The sequence below is a fragment of the Phyllobates terribilis genome, unplaced genomic scaffold (genome assembly GCF_046119375.1).
Source record: "Phyllobates terribilis strain yellow unplaced genomic scaffold, ASM4611937v1 Scaffold_49__1_contigs__length_9717188, whole genome shotgun sequence".
NCBI lineage: Eukaryota > Metazoa > Chordata > Amphibia > Anura > Dendrobatidae > Phyllobates > Phyllobates terribilis.
The window spans coordinates 2228042-2251016 of record NW_027362809.1 but is presented as its reverse complement, the minus strand read 5'-3'; the positions used below and the strand labels follow the sequence as shown (position 1 = coordinate 2251016).

General features: G+C 44.3%; 1 pseudogene; it reads right to left on the bottom strand.

The window, feature by feature from the left end:
• Positions 1 to 4825: 4825 nt before the first annotated feature.
• The window catches only part of LOC141191673 (vacuolar protein sorting-associated protein 37A-like), a 52737-nt pseudogene continuing 34587 nt past the window's right edge, over positions 4826 to 22975 (bottom strand).

Here is a 22975-nt window from a genome sequence, read left to right as displayed (position 1 = left end):
CCTATAGCGGTGCATGGTATGGATGGTGTATATAAACATGCAGACAACATGGTGGTATATTATCGTACCTATAGCGGTGCATAGTATGGATGGTGTATATGAACATGCAGACAACATGGCGGTATATTATCGTACCTATAGTGGTGCATAGTATGGATGGTGTATATGAACATGCAGACAACATGGCGGTATATTATCGTACCTATAGTGGTGCATAGTATGGATGGTGTATATAAACATGCAGACAACATGGTGGTATATTATCGTACCTATAGCGGTGCATAGTATGGATGGTGTATATGAACATGCAGACAACATGGTGGTATATTATCGTACCTATAGTGGTGCATAGTATGGATGGTGTAAATGAACATGCAGACAACATGGCGGTATATTATCGTACCTATAGTGGTGCATAGTATGGATGGTGTATATGAACATGCAGACAACATGGCGGTATATTATCGTACCTATAGCGGTGCGTGGTATGGATGGTGTATATGAACATGCAGACAACATGGCAGTATATTATCGTAGCTATAGCGGTGCATAGTATGGATGGTGTATATGAACATGCAGACAACATGGCGGTATATTATCGTACCTATAGCGGTGCATAGTATGGATGGTGTATATAAACATGCAGACAACATGGCGGTATATTATCGTACCTATAGCGGTGCATAGTATGGATGGTGTATATAAACATGCAGACAACATGGCGGTATATTATCGCACCTATAGCAGTGCATAGTATGGATGGTGTATATGAACATGCAGACAACATGGCGGTATATTATTGTAGCTATAGTGGTGCATAGTATGGATGGTGTATATGAAGATGCAGACAACATGGCGGTATATTATCGTACCTATAGTGGTGCATAGTATGGATGGTGTATATGAACATGCAGACAACATGGCGGTATATTATCGTACCTATAGCGGTGCATAGTATGGATGGTGTATATGAACATGCAGACAACATGGCGGTATATTATCGTACCTATAGCGGTGCATAGTATGGATGGTGTATATGAACATGCAGACAACATAGCGGTATATTATCGTACCTATAGCGGTGCATAGTATGGATGGTGTATATGAACATGCAGACAACATAGCGGTATATTATCGTACCTATAGTGGTGCATAGTATGGATGGTGTATATAAACATGCAGACAACATGGCGGTATATTATCGTACCTATAGCGGTGCATGGTATGGATGGTGTATATAAACATGCAGACAACATGGCAGTATATTATCGTACCTATAGCGGTGCATAGTATGGATGGTGTATATGAACATGCAGACAACATGGCGGTATATTATCGTACCTATAGCGGTGCATAGTATGGATGGTGTATATGAACATGCAGACAACATGGCGGTATATTATCATACATATAGTGGTGCATAGTATGGATGGTGTATATAAACATGCAGAGAACATGGCGGTATATTATCGTACCTATAGCGGTGCATAGTATGGATGGTGTATATATACATGCAGACAAGATGGCGGTATATTATTATACCTATAGCGGTGCATAATATGGATGGTGTATATAAACATGCAGACAACATGGCGGTATATTATCGTACCTATAGCGGTGCATGGTATGGATGGTGTATATGAACATGCAGACACCATGGCGGTATATTATCGTACCTATAGCGGTGCATGGTATGGATGGTGTATATGAACATGCAGACAACATGGCGGTATATTATCGTACCTATAGCGGTGCATAGTATGCATGGTGTATATGAACATGCAGACAACATGGCGGTATATTATCGTACCTATAGCGGTGCATAGTATGGATGGTGTATATGAACATGCAGACAACATGGCGGTATATTATCGTACCTATAGCGGTGCATAGTATGGATGGTGTATATGAACATGCAGACAACATGGCGGTATATTATCATACATATAGTGGTGCATAGTATGGATGGTGTATATAAACATGCAGAGAACATGGCGGTATATTATCGTACCTATAGCGGTGCATAGTATGGATGGTGTATATATACATGCAGACAAGATGGCGGTATATTATTATACCTATAGCGGTGCATAATATGGATGGTGTATATAAACATGCAGACAACATGGCGGTATATTATCGTACCTATAGCGGTGCATGGTATGGATGGTGTATATGAACATGCAGACACCATGGCGGTATATTATCGTACCTATAGCGGTGCATGGTATGGATGGTGTATATGAACATGCAGACAACATGGCGGTATATTATCGTACCTATAGCGGTGCATAGTATGCATGGTGTATATGAACATGCAGACAACATGGCGGTATATTATCGTACCTATAGCGGTGCATAGTATGGATGGTGTATATAAACATGCAGACAACATGGCGGTATATTATCGTACCTATAGCGGTGCATAGTATGGATGGTGTATATGAACATGCAGACAACATGGCGGTATATTATCGTACCTATAGCGGTGCATGGGATGGATGGTGTATATGATCATGCAGACAACATGGCGGTATATTATTATACCTATAGTGGTGCATAGTATGGATGGTGTATATGAACATGCAGACAAGATGGCGGTATATTATCGTACCTATAGCGGTGCATAGTATGGATGGTGTATATGAACATGCAGACAACATGGCGGTATATTATCGTACCTATAGCGGTGCATAGTATGGATGGTGTATATGAACATGCAGACAACATGGCGGTATATTATCGTACCTATAGCGGTGCATAGTATGGATGGTGTATATGAACATGGAGACAACATGGCGGTATATTATCGTACCTATAGTGGTGCATAGTATGGATGGTGTATATGAACATGCAGACAACATGGCGGTATATTATCGTACCTATAGTGGTGCATAGTATGGATGGTGTATATGAACATGCAGACAACATGGCGGTATATTATCGTACCTATAGCGGTGCATAGTATGGATGGTGTATATGAACATGCAGACAACATGGCGGTATATTATCGTACCTATAGCGGTGCATGGGATGGATGGTGTATATGATCATGCAGACAACATGGCGGTATATTATTATACCTATAGTGGTGCATAGTATGGATGGTGTATATGAACATGCAGACAAGATGGCGGTATATTATCGTACCTATAGCGGTGCATAGTATGGATGGTGTATATAAACATGCAGACAACATGGCGGTATATTATCGTACCTATAGCGGTGCATAGTATGGATGGTGTATATGAACATGCAGACAACATGGCGGTATATTATCGTACCTATAGCGGTGCATAGTATGGATGGTGTATATGAACATGCAGACAACATGGCGGTATATTATCGTACCTATAGCGGTGCATGGGATGGATGGTGTATATGAACATGCAGACAACATGGCGGTATATTATTATACCTATAGTGGTGCATAGTATGGATGGTGTATATGAACATGCAGACAAGATGGCGGTATATTATCGTACCTATAGCGGTGCATAGTATGGATGGTGTATATGAACATGCAGACAACATGGCGGTATATTATCGTACCTATAGCGGTGCATAGTATGGATGGTGTATATGAACATGCAGACAACATGGCGGTATATTATCGTACCTATAGCGGTGCATAGTATGGATGGTGTATATGAACATGCAGACAACATGGCGGTATATTATCGTACCTATAGCGGTGCATAGTATGGATGGTGTATATGAACATGCAGACAACATGGCGGTATATTATCGTACCTATAGCGGTGCACAGTATGGATGGTGTATATGAACATGCAGACAACATGGCGGTATATTATCGTACCTATAGCGGTGCATAGTATGGATGGTGTATATGAACATGCAGACAACATGGCGTTATATTATCGTACCTATAGCGGTGCATAGTATGGATGGTGTATATGAACATGCAGACAACATGGCGGTATATTATCGTACCTATAGCGGTGCATAGTATGGATGGTGTATATGAACATGCAGACAACATGGCGGTATATTATCGTACCTATAGTGGTGCATAGTATGGATGGTGTATATAAACATGCAGACAACATGGCGGTATATTATCGTACCTATAGTGGTGCATAGTATGGATGGTGTATATGAACATGCAGACAACATGGCGGTATATTATCGTACCTATAGCGGTGCATAGTATGGATGGTGTATATGAACATGCAGACAACATGGCGGTATATTATCGTACCTATAGCGGTGCATAGTATGGATGGTGTATATGAACATGCAGACAACATGGCGGTATATTATCGTACCCATAGCGGTGCACAGTATGGATGGTGTATATGAACATGCAGACAACATGGCGGTATATTATCGTACCTATAGCGGTGCATAGTATGGATGGTGTATATGAACATGCAGACAACATGGCGTTATATTATCGTACCTATAGCGGTGCATAGTATGGATGGTGTATATGAACATGCAGACAACATGGCGGTATATTATCGTACCTATAGCGGTGCATAGTATGGATGGTGTATATGAACATGCAGACAACATGGCGGTATATTATCGTACCTATAGTGGTGCATAGTATGGATGGTGTATATAAACATGCAGACAACATGGCGGTATATTATCGTACCTATAGTGGTGCATAGTATGGATGGTGTATATGAACATGCAGACAACATGGCGGTATATTATCGTACCTATAGCGGTGCATAGTATGGATGGTGTATATGAACATGCAGACAACATGGCGGTATATTATCGTACCTATAGCGGTGCACAGTATGGATGGTGTATATGAATATGCAGACAACATGGCGGTATATTATCGTACCTATAGCGGTGCATGGTCCTGGCTGTGCAGGGATATGGACTGTTGCAGCTTCTCTACTGTGGCAGCACTGAGAGATAGGAGACAAATCGTCAGTGATGTGAATGGCTTCTAGAGACATAAGTGAAACATGACAGGACTCGGCTCTGCACAGATGCACAATATGATCTAGAGAGCAATTACAATGCCACCTTGGGCCATGGAGCCAGTGTCAGTCACTCTCTTTGTCTTTCCTAGGCTTCTTCGTGCAGTCGTTGTATAGGTGCACTATAGGTGCATCAGTGACTGCCAGTCATACTGAGATAACACAGGAGGACATACAATACAAGAGGGCTGTATCCAGCACCAGATCGGAAGAAAATCATTGTAAAAACAACCATTTATTGAAAAGTTTTTAAAACTGACGCACTTCAGACTCTGCGCTCTTAATCCTAGTATGGCGTAGTTCTCCAGCGCTAGGTCGTGGTTACATAATGGAGGTATAGGATATGATGTAGACAGATCATTAGCTCTCTGAACTGAATATATAGACATTTGTTTCTCCAATCAATTCTTTATTTAGTTAATATCCATTAAATCAGTTCCAGCATGCATGCCATCGGGTTCTCTGATCTTTAATGTGAGAAGCCATGACGCCTCTATGTTTTCTACTAGGTGATCCATCGCCTCCTCTCTTGGGTGGAGGAACTTTCTCAGCCGCATTAACCCCGAGGCTTCTGACATCACCATTGTGCTGATGTGGAGAGGCACCGGATACCCTATACCTTCATTATTTCCCCCCACCTAGCGCTGGAGAGCTAGAACATACTAGGAGAACACATGGTGTGAAGCGCGGCAGTCGTGCATGCCTCGGAGAAATGCTTTTTTTATTAGATGAATTCTTTGTAACATTTTTTTCAATAAATGGTTTTTACAATGATTTTCTTCGGCCCTGGTGCTGGGTGCACCCCTCTTGTAGCCATTTTGCCCTGCTGGGGGGAGTATGCACAATCAGCAGGGGAGCTGGATTAACCTCTTCTTTCCTCTCTAGGAGGACATACAATGTGGAGGCCATGGCTTCCCGCTCATCGGTACAAGCCGTGTCCGCTGCTCCACCAGATCCAGACCGCAGATAACATTCGCTCTATGGATCCAAGGCTGACCAGCCCAGATACTGAAGCATTAATGGCAGCAATTCCCTGTATACAGACATATCTTAGGGAACTGCTATTCATGCAATTCCCCAGTATAAGGTGCACCACTATTAAACCAATACCACAGCACTTACTCTTCTCTTTTCCATGAACAGAGTTAAAAAATCACCTATTTCTGTTTTTCCCTCAAGGAAATTTTCGGCAAAATTGTCAGAATCCTCTTCAGCTTGGTGGGCAGCGACTTTTAACCTGGCCTGTAGTGCGCTGAGACTGCAGCTCTGCGAGGGGGGAAGGAGCAGGACGTTACACCTCATCCCATATGGCACAGGGACTCACCTATTTTACTAGCGGCAGTAGGTTTCCCCAGCAAATGGGGCTCATTTACAGATCGTCCATTGCAGCCAATCATAATGCAGCTTTCATTCCTCAAACTGTTCCTAAAAAATGAAAGCCAAGCTCTGGTTGGCTGCTGTGAAAGCATCTGGTCATGTACCATTCACATGCTATAACCTCACAGTACTAATCATCAGGATTAAATACAAGTCTGGACAATTGGACCTATCGTCTGTCTAGTAGAAAAGATCAGCTGATATAAAAATGTGTATTATATGGAAAACTGGGCGAGATGATGCTGAAAACATGGTATAGGACTATAGTGGCAATCTGGGAACATGTAGCGACTAGTGATGAGCGAGCGTGCTCGTTTAACCCTTTAAACGAGCACACTCGGGTACTCGCTGAGTAGTTTTGTCGTGTTCAGCATTTCCGTTGCAGCCGGGGCGGCTGCATGTATCGCGGCTGTTACACAGCTGTGACACATGCAGGGATTGCCTGTTTGTTAGCCAGTCTCTGCATGTGTCACAGCTGTGTAACAGCCGCGACACATGCAGCTGCTGCGGCTGCAACCGATATGCACAGCACGCCGAAAGTACTTGGCGAGTAACCGAGCGTGCTCGTTTAAGGGTTAAACAAGCACAATCGCTCATCACTAGTAGCGACATCATACATATACTAATATTTCAATATTCAGCCAATTCTTGCATGGCCCCCTTACAGTGCATACAGAGGATGAAATAAGTATTGAACATGTCACCAATTGTCTAAGTAAATATATTACTAAAGGTGCTATTGACATGAAATTCTCACCAGATGTCGGTAACAACCCATCCAGTCCACACAGGCAAAGAAATCAAATCATAGATGTCCATGAATTATGTGTAATAATGAGAAATGACACAGGAAAAAGGTACTGAACACATGAAGAGAGAGAGAGGCAAAAAGCCATGGAAAGTCATGACACCAGCTGAAATCTATCAGTAATTAGAAACCCATCCTGCCACTTAGTGAAAAATAATATTAGGTGGTTCAACTGATGGCCTATAAAAAGGTGTCTCGTTAGCAAGATGCCACACAAGAAACATCTCATGATGGGTAAAACCAGTGAGCGGTCTCAAGACCTCCGCATCCTAATTGTTGCAAAGCATACTGACGGTATTGGTTACAGAAGAATTTCTAAATTACTGAAGGCTCCAGTGAGCACTGCTGGGGCCATAATCCAGAAATGTAAAGAACATAATTTCATAATAAACCGGCCCCGCAAGATTTCAAACAGAGGAGTGAAATTAATTATCAAAAGAGTTGTCCATGACCAAGGACCACCTGTGGAGAGTTACAGAAAGACCAGGAATCAGCAATTGTTTCAAAGAAAACTATAAGTGATGCACTCAACCTCCATGGTCTGTATGCACGCTTAGCACGCAAGACTCCATTGCTGAACAAAAAGCATGTTGACGCGTGTTTAACGTTTGCTCAACAATATTTAGACAAGCCTGTGAAATACTGGGAGAATATAGTCTGGTCAGATGAGACCAAAATTGAACTCTTTGGATGTCATAATACACACCATGTTTGGAGGCCAAAAGACACTGCATATCACCCCCAAAACACCATACTAACAGTGAAGTTTGGAGGTGGGAACATCATGGTGTTGGGCTGTTTTTCAGCATACGGAAATCTTCATATTAATGAAGGAAGGAGGAATGGATAAATGTACGAGACATTCTTGATAAAAATCGGCTGCAATCTACCAGGATGATGATGAAACAAGGGTGGACATTTCAGCAAGACAATGATCCCAAACACACAGCCAAGGAAACGCTCAACTGTTTTCAGAGAGAGATAATTAAAGCTGCTAAAATGGCCCACCCAATCACCTGACCTGAATATTTATAGAAGGAACTGAAGCTCAGAGTTCATAGAAGGAGCCCAAGGGATCTTCAAGATTTGTAGCGTGTTTGTGTGGAAGAATGGGACAAAATCACACCTGAGCAATGCATGCGACTAGTTTCTCCGTACAGGATGAATCTTGAAGCTGTCATCACCAACAAAGGCTTGTGTACGAAGTATTAAATACATTTCAGTAAGCATAGTCAATACTTTTTCCCCGTGTAATTTCTCATTATTACACATAACTTAATTTATGGACATCTATTGTTTGATTTCTTTGCCTATGTGGATTGGATGGTCTGTTACTGATATCTGGGGAGAATTTCATGCCTATAGCACCTTTAGTAACATAGTTACTTAGAAAATTGGTGAAGTGTGAGTATTTCACCCGCTGTGTATATCCAGTGGGGAAAATAAGTATTTGATACACTGCCGATTTTGCAAGTTTTCCCACCTACAAAGAATGGAGAGGTCTGTATTTTTTTTTTTATCGTAGGTATACTTCAACTGTGAGAGACAGAAGAAGAATCCAGAAAATCACATTGTATGATTTTTACATAATTAATTAGCATTTTATTGATTGAAATAAGTATGTGATACAATAGAAAAACAGAACGTAATATTTGGTACAGAAACCTTTGTTTGCAATTACAGAGGTCAGAAGTTTCCTGTAGTTCTTGACCAAGTTTGCACACACCGCAGCAGGGACTTTGGCCCACTCCTCCATACAGATCTTCTCCAGATCTTTCAGGTTTCGGGGCTGTCGCTGGGCAACATTGGAGTTTCAGCTCCCTCTAAAGATTTTCTACTGGGTTCAGGTCTGGAGACTGGTTAGGCTACTCCAGGACCTTGAAATGCTTCTAACAGAGACACTCCTTAGTTTCCTTGGCTATGTGTTTCGGGTCATTGTCATGGTGGAAGACCCTGGCACGTCCCATCTTCAATGCTCTTACTGAGGGATAGAAGTTGTTGGACAAAATCTCGCGATACATGACCCCATCCATCCTCCCTTCGATATGGTGCAGTCATCCTGTCCCCTTTGCAGACAAGCACCCCCAAAGTATGACATTTTCCCCACCATGCTTCACGGTTGGGACAGTATTCTTGGGGTTGTACTCATCCTCCTTCTTTCTCACGGCGAGTGGAGTTGATACCAAAAAGTTCTATTTTGGTCTCATCTGACCACAAGACCTTCTCCAATGCCAGATGGTCATTGGCAAACTTGAAATGGGGCTGGACATGTGCTGTTGTTTGAGACTGTGGTCCCAGCTCTCTTCAGGTTATTGACCAGGTCTTCCTGTGTAGTGATGGGCTGATTCCTGACCTTTCTCAGAATCATGCTTACCCCACAAGGCGAGATCTTGCATGGAGCCTTACACCGAGGAGAATTGACAGTCATCTTGTGTTTCTTCCATTTTCTAATAATTGTGCCAACAGTTGTTGACTTCTCACCAAGCTCCTTGTCTACTGCCTTGTAGCCCATGCCAGCCTTGTGCAGGTCTACAATTTTGTCCCTGGTGTCCTTAGACAGCTCTTTGATCTTGGCCATGGTGGAGAGGTTGGAGGGTGATTGATTTAGCATGTGGACAGGTGTCTTTTATACAGGTTTATATGGTGCAATTAATAAAAGGTAATGAGTGCAGAGTAGGAGGGCTTCTTAAAGAAACACTAACAGGTCTGTAAGAGCCAGAATTCTTGCTGGTTGGTAGGAAATCAAATACTAATTTGAAAATCAAACAATGTGGTTTTCTGGTTTTTATTTTTAGATTCTGTATCTCACAGTTGAAGTGGATATACGATAAAAATTACAGACCTCTCCATTCTATGTAGGTGGGAAAACTTGCAAAATCGGCAGTGTATCAAATACTATTTTTACCACCATGTATATGTATGTGTGTGTATATACACTACCCACAAAAAGTTAGGAATATTTGGCTTTTGGGTGAAATTTCAGGATGAACCTAAAATGCCCTCTAACCTTTTCAGGTGAGCTTAATGTGACCTTCTCTAAACTTTTGAATGCACATGTCCAACTGTTCAATGTTTCAGTACTTTTTGCACAACTTGCTGTTCTCTAACAAGGAGCTTAATGGCAAAATTCACATCAGGTGTTTGATCCATGTATCGCCCAATAAAATTTGGGGTTCAATTAGAATTGGTATTAAACAGCCCCTACTACTTGAATAACAACATTAATCCTGTCATTGTCCCTCTGCATTCACAACACAGGCCTAATTTCATCTTCATGGATCACAAGGCTCCAGCTCATTGAGGTTGCATCATTAGGGAATGGCTGCTGGAGACAGGGGAACCTCAAATGGAGTGGCCTGCATTTTCTCCAGATCTGAATCCCATAGAAAACCTATGGGATCAGCTGAGTCGCTGTGTAGAGGCTCGTAACTCTGTACCCCAGAACCTCAATGACCTGAGAACCGCCCTTTCCAGGGCTGTGGTGTCAGTAAGCCAAACTTCCGACTCCCGACTCTGACTCCACAGCCCTGGTCACTACTGAGCGTGTACATAAAGTGCAGCACAGATTCATCTGAACTAAAAGCCGAGATCCTTAGATCAGGAACAGAACAGACATTTATAGGACATTTCATAACTTTCACAAATTCTTATGGAAACATTTACAGCACATCCTGTATTGTACTGCTGTACCCAATTTATTATATATTTTAGGAGTCGGAGTGGGTCCATTTTATACCGACTCCACCAAAATAGACACCGACTCAGACTCCACAGCCCTGCACCCTCCAAGAAGAGTGGGATGCCATGCCTCAGCAGACAATAACTCCACTTGTGAACAGCAGGAGAATTCATTGTCGAGCTGTAATTGATGCTGCTCAAGGCCACATGACAACTTATTGAGACATTGACATTTTTTGTTGGGGTATACCCACCACTGTTGTTGGCATTTGTTTCAATAAATGGTTTGAGATGAGGAAATCACCGTTACATGCTTCTACTTAAATGCCCCCCTACTTGTATTATAATATATTACTGTAGAGGGAACTTTTTACATTTTCCATACATTTCACCAGAAAGCCACATATCCCTAACTTTTTGTGGTCAGTGTAGATATACAGGTGCTTCTCACAAAATTAGAATATCATCAAAAAGTTAATTTATTTCAGTTCTTCAATACAAAAAGTGAAACTCATATATTATATAGAGTCATTACACACAGAGTGATCTATTTCAAGTGTTTATTTCTGTTAATGTTGATGATTATGACTTACAGCCAATGAAAACACAAAGTCATTATCTCAGTAAATTAGAATATTTTATAACAGCTTAAAAAATTATTTTAAAATCCGAAATGTTGGGCTACTGAAATGTATGTTCAGTAAATGCACTCAATACTTGGTCGGGCTCCTTTTGCATCAATTACTGCATCAATGCGGCGTGGCATGGAGGCGATCAGCCTGTGGCCCTGCTGAGGTGTTATGGAAGCCCAGGTGGCTTTGATAGCAGCCTTCAGCTCCTCTGCATTGTTGGGTCTGGTGCCTCTCATCTTCCTCTTGACAATACCCCATAGATTCTCTATAATAGATTCTCTATGAGGTTATGGTCAGGCGAGTTTGCTGCCAATCAAGCACAGTGATACTGTTGTGTGTAAACCAGGTATTGGTACTTTTGGCCGTGTGGACAGGTGCCAATTCTTGCTGGAGAATGACATTTCCATCTCCAAAAAGCTTGTCGTGAGAGGGAAGCATGAAGTGCTCTAAAATTTCCTGGTACATGGCTGCGCTGACTTTGGTCTTGATAAAACACAGTGGACCTACACCAGCAGATGACATGGCTCCCCAAACCATCACTGATTGTGGAAACTTCACACTAGACCTCAAGCAGCTTGGATTATGTGCCTCTGCACTCTTCCTCCAGACTCTGGGACCTTGATTCCCAAATTAAAATTGGAACTTTGGGACCTTGGGGAGTGTTTCAATGACTGCCTTCTGGACATCTGTCAAGTCAGCAGTCTTCCCCATGACTGTGGAGCCTACTGAAATAGATTAAGGGGCCTTTTTAAACACGTAAAAAGCCTTTGCAGGTGTTTTTTTCTTAATTCTAATTTACTGAGACAATGACTGTTGTGTTTTCATTGGCTGTAAGTCATAATCATCAACATTAGCAGAAACAACCACATGAAATAGATCACTCTGTTTGTAATGACTCTATATAATATATGAGTTTCACTTTTTGTATTGAAGAACTGAAATTAATTAACTTTTTGATGATATTCTAATTTTATGAGACGCACATATATATATACATATATATATACATATACATATATATATATATATATATATATATATATATATATATATATATATATATATATATACAGTACAGACCAAAAGTTTGGACACACATTCTCATTTAAAGATTTTTCTGTATTTTCATGACTATGAATATTGTACATTCACACTGAAGGCATCAAAACTATGAATTAACACATGTGGAATTATATACTTAACAAAAAAGTGTCACACAACTGAAAATATGTCTTATATTCTAGGTTCTTCAAAGTAGCCACCTTTTGCTTTGATGACTGCTTTGCACACTCTTGCCATTCTCTTGATGAGCTTCAAGAGGTAGTCACCGGAAATGGTCTTCCAACAATCCTGAAGGAGTTCCCAGAGATGCTTAGCACTTGTTGGCCCTTTTGCCTTCACTCTGTAGTCCAGCTCACCCCAAACCATCTCGATTGGGTTCAGATCTGGTGACCTTTTCTGCGTCGCACAAAGACGAATGCCAAGAGTGTGCAAAGCAGTATTCAAAGCAAAAGGTGGCTACTTTGAAGAACCTAGAATATAAGACATATTTTCAGTTGTTTCACACTTTTTTGTTAAGTATATAATTCCATATGTGTTAATTCATAGTTTTGATGCCTTCAGTGTGAATGTACAATTTTCAAAGTCATGAAAATACAGAAAAATCTTTAAATGAGAAGGTGTGTCCAAACTTTTGGTCTGTACTGTATATATATCTATCTATCTATCTATATTTTTTTTTCCCAAGAACCAGAAAAACTCTTCATTCCTCAAAACCGTATTCAACTACCATCCACCAAATCTTACTTGCCAGCTCCTCGGTATTTTTCACCAGCTCCTCTTTATCAGATATAATCTGTTTTAGTTGTGGAAGATTTACAAACTGCTCCAGAAGAACATCCTCTTGCTCCATCATATCGGTGAGCTGTGACACGCTGAAGTAGAAAAAAAGAGAAACGTGCGTCCAAGACTTTCATGGAAATGTTACAACAGGGTACAGAGAAGCTAGTGTGCAGAATAAGCCCCCACAGACTTATCTATAGGGGTGGCCCTGGGGAATACTAGGATGGATGTCATTTTATCATTAGAACTAATATAGAATTCAGAATTTTTTTTTTTGACAAATAAAAATTTAACTTTTTTTTATTTTTATTTTAGTTGTAAAAATACAAACCTCAAATCTGACAACTCAGGAAACGTTTCAGGGAGATCAGGCATCTTATATGTAAAGCCGTTCACACCCACCTAAGAAATATATACAGGTACTGGTGAGAGACTACAGAAACAGAAATGTTCGGTGCCTAGGTTACCGGCCACTGCTGCTGTCTATCAGTGGTGGCCAGTCTCCTAGGCAAGGAAAGCAGTTTGCTATACAGCTTGCAAGTGCAGCTCTGAAGTTGGCCGGATCCCTGGATTCAGTACCTCTGTGCTCCTCCGACGCTGCAAAGTCAAAGCGGTCTCTGCCGACAGCAGAGGAAAGTGCATAGTTCAGACCAGCGGCGCGACCATGCCGCTGGTTGAAACTGTCCATCTTCAGGAGAGCACTGCCCCAGCAAGGAGGTAGCCAGCAAGACAGAGGAGCAGTGTGCTCCTGATGAAACAAGATTAGACAAGCTCTTAAAGGGGTTTTCTGATCCGACATGACACTGACTGCAGACTTGTGAATTCTCACATAGTGTGCACTGCTGTCTGCAAGTACGCGCTATGCATACTCCCAGCCAGAATCCAACTACAGTTCAAGGCCTCGCACAATACACTTGCATTGAGCGCGCTGGAAACAGTGTAGCCAGATTGTGGCCGGAAGTACGCATATTGTATACTTGTGGCCACCTGACCGCCTTTCCCGGTGTGGACACCACAGAATCCTCACTGTGTGCAGTGTGCTCTATGTGAGGATTCACAAGTCTGCAGTCATACACAGTGACTGCAGACTTGTCGTTTTAGACCAGACAACCCCTTTACAGAAACATCTTCCCTGCCCACCTATTAAAGTTTAATTGACATTTTTTGGCTTTTTCTGATCACGGCTGCGCACTTACTTCAGACGGGGGGACAGGCACCGGCAGATCTGTAATTAGGCCGTATGCGGGGGCGGCAGTTTTGGCAGAGTTGTATGTGGAAGGAACAGGTTCAGATACTGGCACTGATCTATTGTTATCTTGTGTAGGGAAAGGTGGAAACAAAGAAAAGCCAGAAAGAGGGTGCGGAGGCCTCCCTGCGGGATTGCTGTACAGGCGGAAAGACAAGAAAGGGTTTCCCTCATTAGATTAGTATTCTCCCAAGCACCATCGTAATGAAATAGGACATACAATATCTGTAGGTAGATGCTGTGTCGCCAACATGCCAGCAGATAGATCAGCCTATTATGTGCTGTAATTCTGCAGCTCTGAACATACTGTGTACGGACAGATACACACGTATTAACACACAGTTACCCTGCAATCCTATTAGTATACCAGAGATGTTAATGTGCAGATAAGGTTACTGACAGGCTTCATGAGGACACAATGTAGCCCGTACTCCACATGGGCTGCCAGATTATCACCTCTCCTCTACTGCTAGTGTAGCCGCCATGCAAGGTGCACAATGGGAGAGAACTGTCCGGGCCCTGCTTACCGGCAGCAGCAACATACAGCACATCCACGGACAGAAAATGTACAAGAGAAGTAAGAGGAGCCGTCTGGATGGTATATAGCACCCTGTAATGCTGGGTTTAGTCATTATACCCATTCTGCCCATCAGCAGCATCATATCCATAGGCAGTCACTTCTGGAGATGTGTAGACAGGCGAGCCGCACTTCTGTCCGCACAGAACGATGGTTAATATGATAGAATCTCAGCAGCACACGATCTGATCACACAGGGCGATGATGTGCTGCCAATAACGCTACAGCTTAAGCAGTCTTGAAAATGACCGCCCCATCGCACCAGCTTTGTACTCCAAGTCTCTTCTATTCACCGCCACAGATTTCTGTTGAGTGATGGAGATAAATTGACATCACTGTGACTCCAACTTGTCACTACAACTGAAGACTTCTTTGGTCTCTGAAGTGTAAATGATTGTGAACACACCGCCATTTCCACAGCTCCCATAGCGTTGGCCTATGTTCACATGTGCAGTAATCATCAGTTAGGATGGATCCAGCAGCGATCCATTCACACACAAAAAAAAAATAATTGACACAACTTTTTTGTCCACCTGAAAAGAAACTAATTTCAACTCGGTCCATTTTCTTAACACTGACGTCTATGGAAAACGGATCCGTTTATTAGCCATCTGTTTTCTTCCTTTTGAAACTGATCCAGTAAATAGAACAATTAACCTTTTGCCAAATGAAAAAAAAAATGGATGGCTAATTAACAAATCAGTTTTCCATAGGGTTCAATGTTACAAAATGGATCAAATTGAAATAAGTTTGTTTTTTTTGCCACATAAAAAAAAGTTGGGCCTGCACAACTGTTCTGTTATCAGATTGCTGCTGGATACGGACTATGTTCACACATCCAGTAATCATGTTAGAACGCTCTAATGGATGATTACTGACGTGTGAACATAGTCTCATGTGCAGCGGCATCATGCAGAGTTTCCCCGACACACCGTGTCTGCAAATTGAGAATCTGGTTTGGCTTTTATCCTAAGTCATATGGCAAGGCTCGTTAAAGGGTCGATATTGACTTTTAGGATTACTTCCAAAAGGTGGCGCTAAAGTTCTAATCCTCTTCCTCTCTGAAGAGACAATTTGCATATTTAATTGCCCAGAGGAGCATGCACGGCTTATACGTCTCCTCACTCTGACATGCCAGGCTTGGCTTGGCATTCTCCACAAGGAGAAACGCTAGCCCTTAGACCCCAACCACTCGGTACAAAACTCTCATCATTGGTGTACAGTGGGTATTCCCATCAAACAATATGGAAAGGAGGGGACCCATAATTTGTAAAGTCTGAATTTTGATAATGTTAAAAGTCTAAAGGAGAGAAAAAGAAATGTTCAGGTACAAGTTAAGGTACAACTCTACAAAGAAACCTGTAGTCAAAATTAGAACTTACTGTCATTTGCTACATGGAACCACAAATTCAGCCGCAATGTGAGGGTAAACAATCGTTCAGATGACCAGAAATAAGTGCTAAAAGCGGATGTGCCATCTTATCAAGTAGAAGTGCACCGCTCCCCAGCCTCCTCGCTTCTCGATTTATGGGGAGCAGTGCGCTCCTGCTTGATTGACAGCTTGGTGCAGCGGCATGTGTTGTGCGGCTTGTCCGAACTATGCGCTCTCTGGTGCTGCAAGCAGAGATCATTTTGCCTTTGCAGCATCTGGGAAGCAGCGGCACTGAAGCCGGCAGTGCGCTCCAGCCATCCAGCCAGCTTCGGGCAGTACTTACAAGCTCTACTGGGAAGGACTTGTATTTTGCCACCGCAGAAGCAGAAAAGAATAAAATTAAATATACTTCCATTGTTGAGAATGGAAAGGATTTTTAATAACAAGTAAATTACTAAATTGCTTGATTTTACAAGAATTTTGCAATTTCACCACTTTAAGAATATTGGAATAACCCTTTAAACTTAGATGATATTCCACCATAACAATGGAAGGATCTGAGATCTCAGGACAATATAATTACTTACTAGGGGAAAGAGCCAGAGGTTGGGGCCAGGGTTGGAGGGCTTTTCCAAAACTCTTCTAGTAAATTCTGGACTATTTTCCCAAGATCTGAGTGCATAGTAAACTAAAAAAGGAGAAAATTGTTAAGATGTTAACAGCTGTAAACTCTCATCAGAAAGAATCATGTGGCTAATGCCATAATAACACCTAACATGATCAGAGATTCCTGGCTTTACACTGTGTTCCAAATTATTATGCAAATAATATTTTCTCAGATTTTCCCAAATTACCTATATGAATTGCAGTCATTGTAATTTTCCAGTCAAATAACTATTAGAGTACAATGGAAAGGTTTTTGTACAAACTGCCTATGATAACAGGATATTTTTAAAAAAATAAAAAACTCAAACTGCACTCAAAATGCATGTTCCAAATTATTATGCACAGCAGAGATGCAGATGTGTTATGTGCAGCATGAGACGGGGCATTATCATGCATGAAACGATCTCGATGGTCCAGATGGATGGAGTGGAGGATGGCTGGTTGATGGACACCCCATGCAAACACGGCTACGGCGCTAACAAGGAGGAGGTGGAGTAATGTTTTGGGCTGGAATCATGGGGAGAGGGATTGTCGGCCCTTTTAGGATCCCTGAAGGGGTAAAGATGAACTCCATAATGTATGTTGAGTTTCTCAAACAGCACTTCCTTCCATGGTTCAAGAAGAAGAACCGTGTATTTCACAGCAAGATCATTTTCATGCATGATAATGCACCATCTCATGCTGCACATAACACATCTGCATCTCTGGCTGCTATGGGCATAAAAGGGGACAAACTTATGGTGTGGCCCCCATGCTCCCCTGACCTCAACCCCATTGAGAACCTCTGGAGCATCATCAAAAGGAGTGTCTATGATGGCGGGAGGCAGCTCACATCTAAGCAACAGCTCTGGGAGAGTATTCTGTCCTCATGCAAAACAATTGAAGCAGAAACCATCCAAAACCTGACAAATTCAATGGACGAGAGAGTTCAGAAGCTCCTTTCGAACAAGGGGTCCTATGTGCAAATGTAACATCACCTAGAATAAAGTTTTGAGGTGAAAACTGTTTGATTTCAGTTTGTAATAACCTGCTAATGCTTATAATTTCAAAAATGACCATTTTTTGTTCTTTATTAAAATGAAAAGGTTGAAAACTCTGCTGTGCATAATAATTTGGAACATGCATTTTGAGTGCAGTTTGAGTTTTTTTTTTTTTTTTTTGAATATACTGTTATCATAGGCAGTTTGTACAAAAACCTTTCAATTGTGCTCTAATAGTTATTTGACTGGAAAATTACAATGACTGCAATTCATATAGGTAATTTGGGAAAATTTGGGAAAATATTATTTGCATAATAATTTGGAACACAGTGTATACAGACCACAAAGTATGGCAGTATCAGCGATCAAGCAGACAAGGGCTGGAGAGAGCAGGAGAGACGCTAGAAAGACCCTCGAGAGAGAGAGAGCAGGAGAGACGCTCGAGAGAGAGAGAGAGCAAGAGAGACGCTCAAGATCAGGAGAGACGCTCGAGAGAGAGAGAGCAGGAGAGACGCTCGAGAGAGCAGGAGAGACGCTCGAGAGAGAGCAGGAGAGACGCTCGAGAGAGAGAGAGCAGGAGAGACGCTCGAGAGAGAGAGAGAGCAGGAGAGACGCTCGAGAGAGAGATCAGGAGAGACGCTCGAGAGAGAGAGAGCAGGAGAGACGCGAGAGAGAGAGAGAGCAGGAGAGACGCTCGAGAGAGAGCAGGAGAGACGCTCGAGAAAGAGCAGGAGAGACGCTCGAGAGAGAGAGAGAGAGCAGGAGAGACGCTCGAGAGAGAGAGAGAGCAGGAGAGACGCTCGAGAGAGAGATCAGGAGAGACGCTCGAGAGAGAGAGCAGGAGAGACGCTCGAGAGAGAGAGAGCAGGAGAGACGCTCGAGAGAGAGCAGGAGAGACGCTCGAGAGAGAGCAGGAGAGACGCTCGAGAGAGAGAGAGCAGGAGCGACGCTCGAGAGAGAGAGCAGGAGAGACGCTCAAGATCAGGAGAGACGCTTGAGAGAGAGAGAGCAGGAGAGACGCTCGAGAGAGAGAGCAGGAGAGACGCTCGAGAGAGAGAGCAGGAGAGACGCTCGAGAGAGAGAGAGCAGGAGAGACGCTCGAGAGAGAGAGCAGGAGAGACGCTCGAGAGAGAGAGCAGGAGAGACGCTCAAGATCAGGAGAGACGCTCGAGAGAGAGAGAGAGCAGGAGAGACGCTCGAGAGAGAGAGCAGGAGAGACGCTCGAGAGAGAGCAGGAGAGACGCTCGAGAGAGAGAGAGAGCAGGAGAGACGCTCAAGATCAGGAGAGACGCTCGAGAGAGAGAGAAAGCAGGAGAGACGCTCGAGAGAGAGAGCAGGAGAGACGCTCGAGAGAGAGCAGGAGAGACGCTCGAGAGAGAGACAGCAGGAGAGACGCTCGAGAGAGAGAGAGAGCAGGAGAGACGCTCAAGATCAGGAGAGACGCTCGAGAGAGAGAGAGAGCAGGAGAGACGCTCGAGAGAGAGCAGGAGAGACGCTCGAGAGAGAGAGAGCAGGAGAGACGTTCGAGAGAGAGCAGGAGAGACGCTCAAGATCAGGAGAGACGCTCGAGAGAGAGAGAGAGCAGGAGAGACGCTCGAGAGAGAGAGCAGGAGAGACGCTCGAGAGAGAGCAGGAGAGACGCTCGAGAGAGAGCAGGAAAGACGCTCGAGAGAGACAGCAGGAGAGACGCTCGAGAGAGAGAGAGAGCAGGAGAGACGCTCAAGATCAGGAGAGACGCTCGAGAGAGAGAGAGAGCAGGAGAGACGCTCGAGAGAGAGCAGGAGAGACGCTCGAGAGAGAGCAGGAGAGACGCTCGAGAGAGAGAGCAGGAGAGACGCTCAAGATCAGGAGAGACGCTCGAGAGAGAGAGAGCAGGAGAGACGTTCGAGAGAGAGAGCAGGAGAGACGCTCGAGAGAGAGAGCAGGAGAGACGCTCGAGAGAGAGCAGGAGAGACGCTCGAGAGAGAGAGAGCAGGAGAGACGCTCGAGAGAGAGAGCAGGAGAGACGCTCGAGAGAGAGAGCAGGAGAGACGCTCGAGAGAGAGAGAGCAGGAGAGAAGCTTGAGAGAGAGAGCAGGAGAGATGCTCGAGAGAGAGAGCAGGAGAGACGCTCGAGAGAGAGAGCAGGAGAGACGCTCGAGAGAGAGAGAGCAGGAGAGACGCTCGAGAGAGAGAGAGCAGGAAAGACGCTCGAGAGAGAGAGAGCAGAAGAGACGCTCGAGAGAGAGAGAGCAGGAGAGACGCTCGAGAGAGAGCAGGAGAGACGCTCGAGAGAGCAGGAGAGATGCTCGAGAGAGAGAAAGCAGGAGAGACGCTCTAGAGAGAGAGCAGGAGAGGAGCTCGAGAGAGAGAGAGCAGGAGAGACGCTCGAGAGAGAGCAGGAGAGACGCTCGAGAGAGAGAGAGCAGGATAGACGCTCGAGAGAGAGAGAGCAGGAGAGACGCTCGAGAGAGAGAGCAGGAGAGATGCTCGAGAGAGAGAGCAGGAGAGATGCTCGAGAGAGAGAGCAGGAGAGACGCTCGAGAGAGAGAGCAGGAGAGACGCTCGAGAGAGAGAGAGAGAGACGCTCGAGAGAGAGAGCAGGAGAGACGCTCGAGAGAGAGAGAGCAGAAGAGACGCTCGAGAGAGAGAGAGCAGGAGAGACGCTCGAGAGAGAGCAGGAGAGACGCTCGAGAGAGAGAGAGCAGGAGAGATGCTCGAGAGAGAGAGAGCAGGAGAGACGCTCGAGAGAGAGAGAGCAGGAGAGACGCTCGAGAGAGAGAGCAGGAGAGACGCTCGAGAGAGAGAGAGCAGGAGAGACGCTAGAGAGAGAGAGATGTTCGAGAGAGAGAGCAGGAGAGAAGCTCGAGAGAGAGAGCAGGAGAGGCGCTCGAGAGAGAGCAGGAGAGACGCTCGAGAGAGAGAGCAGGAGAGAAGCTTGAGAGAGAGAGCAGGAGAGACGCTCGAGAGAGAGAGAGCAGGAGAGACGCTAGAGAGAGAGAGACGCTCGAGAGAGAGAGCAGGAGAGAAGCTCGAGAGAGAGAGCAGGAGAGACGCTCGAGAGAGAGAGCAGGAGAGACGCTTGAGAGAGAGCAGGAGAGACGCTCGAGAGAGAGAGCAGGAGAGACGCTCGAGAGAGAGAGCAGGAGAGACGCTCGAGAGAGAGAGCAGGAGAGATGCTCGAGAGAGAGAGCAGGAGAGACGCTCGAGAGAGAGAGAGCAGGAGAGATGCTTGAGAGAGAGAGCAGGAGAGACGCTCGAGAGAGACAGAGCAGGAGAGACGCTCGAGAGAGAGAGAGCAGGAGAGAAGCTAGAGAGAGAGAGCAGGAGAGACGCTCGAGAGAGAGAGCAGGAGAGACGCTCGAGAGAGAGAGCAGGAGAGATGCTCGAGAGAGAGAGCAGGAGAGACGCTCGAGAGAGAGAGCAGGAGAGACGCTCGATAGAAAGCAGGAGCAACTGTCAATCACTTCATCACTATATGACTCAGTAATGATACCTATAGCATATTACTCAGGGTGACAACATGGCAGGTCACAGAGTTACTTTCATGATCTAGATTTGCTAAATTTGAGACATATCATGATACAGAGCCCATGTCCATGACTTATGTCAGCTCCAAAGTGAAATATGTATTAAAAAAAATAAAAAAAAATTATATATATACACACACATATACATACACTGCTCAAAAAAATAAAGGGAACACTCAAATAACACATCCTAGATCTGAATGAATGAAATATTCTCATTGAATACTTTGTTCTGTACAAAGCTGAATGTGCTGACAACAAAATCACATAAAAATCATCAATGGAAATCACATTTATTAACTAATGGAGGCCTGGATTTGGAGCCACCCCCAAAATTAAAGTGGTAAAACACACTACAGGCTGATCCAACTTTGATGTAATGTCCTTAAAACAAGTCAAAATGAGGTTCAGTATTGTGTGCGGCCTCCACGTGCCTGTATGACCTCCCTACAACGCCTGGGCATGCTCCTGATGAGGTTGCGGATGGTCTCCTGTGCGATCTCCTCCCAGGCCTGGACTAAAGCATCCGCCAACTCCTGGACAGTCTGTGGTGCAACGTGACGTTGGTGGATGGAGCAAGACATGATGTCCCAGATGTGCTCAATCGGATTCAGGTCTGGGGAACGGGCGGGACAGTCCATAGCTTCAATGCCTTCATCTTGCAGGAACTGCTGACACACTCCAGCCACATGAGGTCTGGCATTGTCCTACATTAGGAGGAACCCAGGACCAACCGCACCAGCATATGGTCTCACAAGGGGTCTGAGGATCTCGTCTCGGTATCTAATGGCAGTCAGGCTACTTCTGGCGAGCACATGGAAGGCTGTGCGGCCCTCCAAAGAAATGCCACTCCACACCATTACTGACCCACTGCCAAACCGGTCATGCTGAAGGATGTTGCAGGCAGCAGATCGCTCTCCGCGGCCTCTCCAGACTCTGTCATGTCTGTCACATGTGCTCAGTGTGAACCTGCTTTCATCTGTGAAGAGCACAGGGCGCCAGTGGCGACTTTGCCAATCCTGGTGTTCTGTGGCAAATGCCAAGCGTCCTGCACAATGTTGGGATGTGATCACAACCCCCATCTGTGGACGTCGGGCCTTCATACCACCCTCATGGAGTCGGTTTCTAACCGTTTGTGCAGACACATGAACATTTGTGGCCTGCTGGAGGTCATTTTGCAGGGCTCTGTCAGTGCTCCCCCTGTTCCTCCTTGCACAAAGGCGGAGGTAGCGGTACTGCTGCTGGGTTGTTGCCCTCCTACGGCCCCCTCCTTGTCTCCTGGTGTACTGGCCTGTCTCCTGGTAGCACCTCCAGCCTCTGG